Here is a 6,348-nt window from a genome sequence, read left to right as displayed (position 1 = left end):
TTATATGTTGAACCATTTTTCTAACAGTGATAGACATTTTTTGTATAAACGTTTAACATTGTGTGAACGCTTATTCAATTTTTTTAAAATATTTGTATAAACATTGAAATATGTATTCAACTTTTTAAATACTTGTACAATTTTTTCAAAAATTTGTTAAACATTTTTAATACTTATTCTACAATTTTTAAATAATTGTTCAACATTTTTAATACATATCAATATTTTTCAAATACTTGTGCAATTTTTTTTATTACTTATTCAATATTTTTCTAATATGTGTTCAACATTTTTGAAATATATATATAGACACACACACACACATACATACATATATAATATTTTAAATTATGATGAAAAATATAAAATAAAGAAATAACCAAGTTCAGAAAACTGAAAAAAGAACAAAAAAGGCAGGCTGTGGCCTCCTGCACGGCAAGGCCAGCCCATCTAGGCTCCTCCACGCGAGGCTTCCCGTGCTCGCCTAAAGCGAGACATAGGAGCGCTAGCAAAGTGCTGCACGTAAGTTTTCGTTCTTCCCGCTCTCTACTGGGCCAGCCCAATTTAATGATCGGGGAAAGGTGTAATTTTGTTCAGGTTTTCCGTTTTCTTGCAGATTTTCTCATGATAAAATTTGCTACTGTACATTAGAAAGCTTTAAAATCTAGTAAACTTTAATTTTACTGAATTTTATAAAAATGCTCACGGGTAAATAATAACAAGTATAGAGATTTTGGAACACAATCCTAAATTTGAAAATTTTGAAAATAATGATGTTTTCAGAAAATATACAAAACAGTGTATTAAAATCATTCATTTGTTATTTTGATATATTGACATGATTTTTAATACAATTAAGATTTTCTAAATTTGGGGAACAACTTTTAAAAATAGTGAGCATTTTTTTAAAAGAGAAAACAGTCCAAAGGGTAAGGAAAAGAAATGTAATGAAAATAATAATACACCCGTACAAGACAATGTTGAAAACAATAGAAAAGTTTAAAAAACTGAGAGAAGCTTCCTAGAATCTTCCTACAAAAAAAATGAACCATGATTGGAAAAACCAAGGTAATGCTAATGGACTAGCCCAAGTCAATAGCTCCTGAGCGATTAAGTGATACTTTGGCGCATAGTCCATCAAATAGGATTTGCCTTTTTGGAGGCACAAACTCAATCTTTCCACACAAAGCCTACAAAATCCCAGCCCAGCCCAAACTGTTGTGTTTTGGGGCCGAAAGTCTGCCTTTATGAGAATCACCATGCAAAAGCTGGTATTACCTTTTTCTTTTCACACGTGGAAATATTTTTTTGAATGACGATGAGGGTCCCAAAGGGCCCGTACTGAAGTAACAAAAATCACTACAACAAATCATGTTAAATTGTCCTCTAAGATAATGAGAATGACAAAGTAGTCCTTAAATATGCACAAATGACCTTGGATAATGTAACATAAACACATTAATTTTCATGTGTACCATTAGCCTTGCCACCATGACACTAATGATCCTCGACAATGGATGCCAAGGAGAACTCTACGGGCAACAAGTGGACTTGGGACTCCCTATCATGGAGGTTGAAGAGCAGGGGATCGATGCCCCGGCAACATATCAGTCGGTGAATCAACCCTCAGCCACCTTGCCGCACATCGGAGATACCTAGTCTTTGGTACCATTACTGCGATGACCCTGATCGATGTTGTGCATCTGAAAAGACAAGGAAGACAAAAGCCAGCCTGGACACCTCCAGGCTCACCAAATCACAAGGCTCCTTTTCTCAACCCCTCCACATCTCTTCCTACACCACCATGATGGCTTTGGGAAGAAGCGAATGCAAAATAGTGTCCCTGTCTCCAAGAAGAAGTGTCCGTAGGTGACTATGAAAAGTATGAGCCTCACTAGCCAAAAACCAATACTGCCTTGATGATGAGAACAATGTTTTGATCTGTAGTTTACCCCTACAATTTTGTTGACATAATGTGTGAAAATCACCTCTTAATGGGTAGAAGAGTTAAGATAGCATGATTCCACTCAGTTACCGTAGCTTAAATTCTAGTCATCGCATCTTCTATATCTAAATAGTTAGCTCCCACTAATCTATTTTTCTTAACATGCAAGCATGTCATCTAAGAATTCAGCATTCATGAAAAAATGTGCACCTCAACATGCAAACTTGGATGCGAATTTCCATTTTATTATGATACTTATATTTAATATATATATTTTTACATATATACAACAATCAAATACAATATACCATATGTATTCAGTTTAGTTCTCATACACAAAAAGATGTATCTAGATGTATTTCAGCCCTAAATACATCCGTTTGAGTGACAATTAATATAGGATGGAGGAAGTACAAAACATTCATGCAAAAACATGCAGGGTATCATCTAGTTTTATACATGAGTCTATCACAAATTTTGTGAGATCAATGGATCACATTTGGCAACTACCGCGGGGTTCTTACATTCTATTTAGAACATCCACAACACGCGAGTGCATGCCACCTAAGCATTCAACATGCATGAAAAATGTCCACCTCAATATGCAACCATGCATAAGAGACATGACCTTAGAATGCAAATATGCATGTGAATTTCCATATTATTATGGTATATATATTTATAAATATATAGAAAAAATATATCCTACCACCCGGGGTAGCTACCCCACATGTCTAACATACCACCATGTGGTATTATATATATATAATACTTTATCATTGTAAGTATATTCATATATTATATATACCATGTTCCAAAGTGAGTTACATGAAAAAATTGCAAGTTGGCCCATCATTTTTATTATATTGATGAAATACGTATATATTTGTACGTAAAATAAAACATACTAAAAATGCGATGCATAGTACCTAAAAAATAGTATATATACTACCTAAACATTCTTATATACTACATCTTACGCGTACATACTATTCGATTTGATACATACTACATACTACATACATCATACAAATCTCAAGTGGTGGTAACTACCACTGGTGGTAGGAATATCGCTATTCTAAGCGTGAGTGTGGAATAGCTTATTCTACACCCCTAATAACGGTACATATAAAATCTACTAAAATGGTGTACAAATTATAGTAATTCTTAAAATATTTTTTACTATCAAGTTCAGAATTTACAACATTTCTACAAAAAATATAATATTTTCTATACCACGTTACTATATTTTGTATGCCGCCTAGTAACGCTGCATACAAAATATAGTAACGCGGTATAGAAAATATAGTAACGTGATGTATACAAAATCTAGTGAAATGGTGTATAAAATATAGTAATTAGGAAAATATTTGTTTACAACATAACTTTGTAATTTACTTCATTTTTATGTACTATATTTTACATACTGTGCTACTATTTTTTTTACTACATAACTTTGTAATTTACTTCATTTTTATGAAAATTACTATATTTTACATACTGTCTTACTATGTTTTAAACATGATTCTTCCACAAATTAAGTCAGTCTAAAGGTTAGATTTGGCAACAGCACGGGCTTCTTCCATACTCTTTAGAACATCCAAAGCAAGCGAAATGCAAAATTGGCCAGTAAGTTATGTCTGGCATCAATGCTACATTTACGATCTTCCATTGGTGTAGGTGGCGCCAAATTGTCCAACAAGTACGACAGATAGCACATTGAATCTACCCCAAAAATTCTGGAGTGGTGTGAGATGGAACGACGATGCATGCTTCTGGAAGGAGCATCCACCAAATTTTAGTTGCTCCTACACTAATGCTAGAGTCAAATTTCATATTTGGCAACGGTATTTAGCACACGCCACATGAAAATGAAAGAGTTGCATATAAAATAAGGAACCAAACGCACCCTTGGCTGTGAAAGTGATGTTGTTGATTTGGAAGTTTCAGTTGTCCTTGCAGTAGATGATGGAACCCCGGTAGAGCTTGTTGGCCTTGATCTCCACCGTCACCAGCCACCACGTGCCTCGTCAGCTCGTGCCGCAAATTCATCGGGATCCCTTGCTCCGACTCATCTTCTTTGCTTCCCGACCTTCCTCCCTTGTCTGATCTAATTGAAGTCGTCATGAAAGAGAAGAAGAAGAGAAGACCAGGGAAGGCGGTGGCTAGGGGTTTTCGGGACCCTTCGCCCTTATGGTTTGTTATAACGGGCTACACTACTACCTATAAAGCCCGTCTCGGCACAACACAGACCATGACTATTCTGTCTCCTGGGAGCTCCTCCTATTTGCCGCTCCCTCGGTGGCAAATTGTCGAGTAATAACATACGAGCAACTATTGAATTCTGCGCTCAAGAAAAGGAGGGATTTCCTTCATGCTTTCTAATAAGAAAAACCAGCTAGTATTGAAAGGTCAACCTTTTTGTCAAATATTAAAAAAATGCATTGAAGTTCATAAAAATTCTTGTCAAATATATAAAATGTTCAGACATTTTTTAAAAATTAACCATCTATTATTAAAATATTTTATCAAATATTTAAAATTGTTTTAGAAAATTGAACATTTTAAAATCAATTGAGAGTTTTTGAAGGTTGCTAAACATTATATTTTTAGAAATAAATTTTACCATATATAAATTTCATAGACAGTTTTTGAAATTGTGCATATTTTTAAGATAAAAATAAAATGTGAGAAATAGCTTGCTGAACTTTGTTTTTTAAGTTGACCCTTTTTCAAAACTGTTAATATATTTTAAATTTCAGTTTTTCTAAAAAACTGTGAGCATTTTTTTGATAAAAAGAATTAAAAAAATAAATGAAAAATTAATAAAATTAATAAAATAAGTTGAGGAAGAAATAAAAATATATAAAAGAAACAAGATGGGAACTTTCTCACACACAAAAAGCAGACAAAAATAATAGAGAAGAGAAGGAAGAAGCTTCTTAAAATTAGAAAACCACACAATGTTTGAAAAGCCAATATAATGCTAATGGGGGCGCCCAAATCATTATCACTTAGGCCATTGAGCTAAACAGAATGTGTAAACATGTTTCGCCTCGGTCCGGACTTAATTTTGAACAAAATAAAATGTTCAAGCATTTCTTAAAATTATGTGTTTGTATTTTGAAATATTCTAGACCACTCAAAAATATTTCATAAAAATTAAGAGCATTTTGTTTTGAAGTTTTCTAACGTTTTTTATAAAATTAATATTTTTTTGAAATGTGACCATATTTGAATTTCACAGATTTTAAAAAAATTATGAATATTTTTAGGGTAAAATAAAAACTAACAAATAAAAACCAGTAATAAAAAAAGAAGATAGAGAAAAGAACAACTACAGTTAAAAAAGAAAACCCAGAAAAGCACTTTCTAGAAGGTTCTTAGAACCAGTAAACCAAAACATGTTTGAAAACCCAACGTAATGGTAATGGCCAAGCCCAAATCACTATCTGGGTGTGGATAGTTAAAATGTAAATGTAAACCATATGTACTTGGGTTTGACTTGGTTTTCCAAAACCCTCTCGTTTCCCCTTTTGCCTGCTCGCCGGAGAAGCAGAAAACCGTCCGGACAAGTAGTACTCATAACACAGTGAATATGCTAAAAATAAATCCTGGCATGACGTGTGAAGGAACGAGGCATGCGTCCGGACAAGTTTAATCACCCGATGACCATGCGGCGCTGTCCTGTTCTCAAGATGCCGAAGCCGGTAGCAATGCTATGCGGTTATGGAACTGAAAGTATGGCGTTCTTCCAGATGCCTGACAATGTCTGCAGGGAGGATCTTGCACCACAGGACTCATTGACGGCATTGGTATCTATTTCTGGTGGCTCTATCACTCCCAGTACCGTGGAGGCAGAGGTTGCTAAGATAGCTCAGTACCAGCAGCAGTGGGTGTGGGAGGCCATACCGCATGGCAAAGACGCTTTTCTCATGTCCTTTCCGAGTGAGGAGGTGTTACAGAGGGTGACAGGCTTCGCAGTTTTCATCAAATCCCAAAATGTCACTATCGACTTCAAGCCTTGGAATACAGAGAAGATACCACACCGTTTCGAGCTAATTCCTATTTGGGTTCATGTGCATGGGGTGCCTCACGCTTTCCGACACTTCTTGGGGCTATGGGCAGTCGGCTCGGTGATTGGTGCTACTCTTGATGTTGATCTTCTCTGTTTGCGCCGGAGAGGAATTGTTCGTATCCAGGTAGCAGTTCTGAACCTTACGCTTTCAAAAGCAGCACAATTGATTCTCTTTCTTCAGATGTGGTGGTTCAAAGGAAAGGTTATGAGTTCCGGTATAGTCTTGAAGGATCAGATTTCCGCGTTGATAGTGACTTTGTACCTCGAATCTGGGAGCATGGCGATGATTCAGGTGGTGACAAGGGGCATGATAGGGAGGACACAA

This window comes from Triticum aestivum, chromosome 6B (genome assembly GCF_018294505.1).
Source record: "Triticum aestivum cultivar Chinese Spring chromosome 6B, IWGSC CS RefSeq v2.1, whole genome shotgun sequence".
Classification (NCBI taxonomy): domain Eukaryota; kingdom Viridiplantae; phylum Streptophyta; class Magnoliopsida; order Poales; family Poaceae; genus Triticum; species Triticum aestivum.
The sequence above is the reverse complement of the archived record's forward strand: the minus strand, read 5'-3'. Positions refer to the sequence as shown.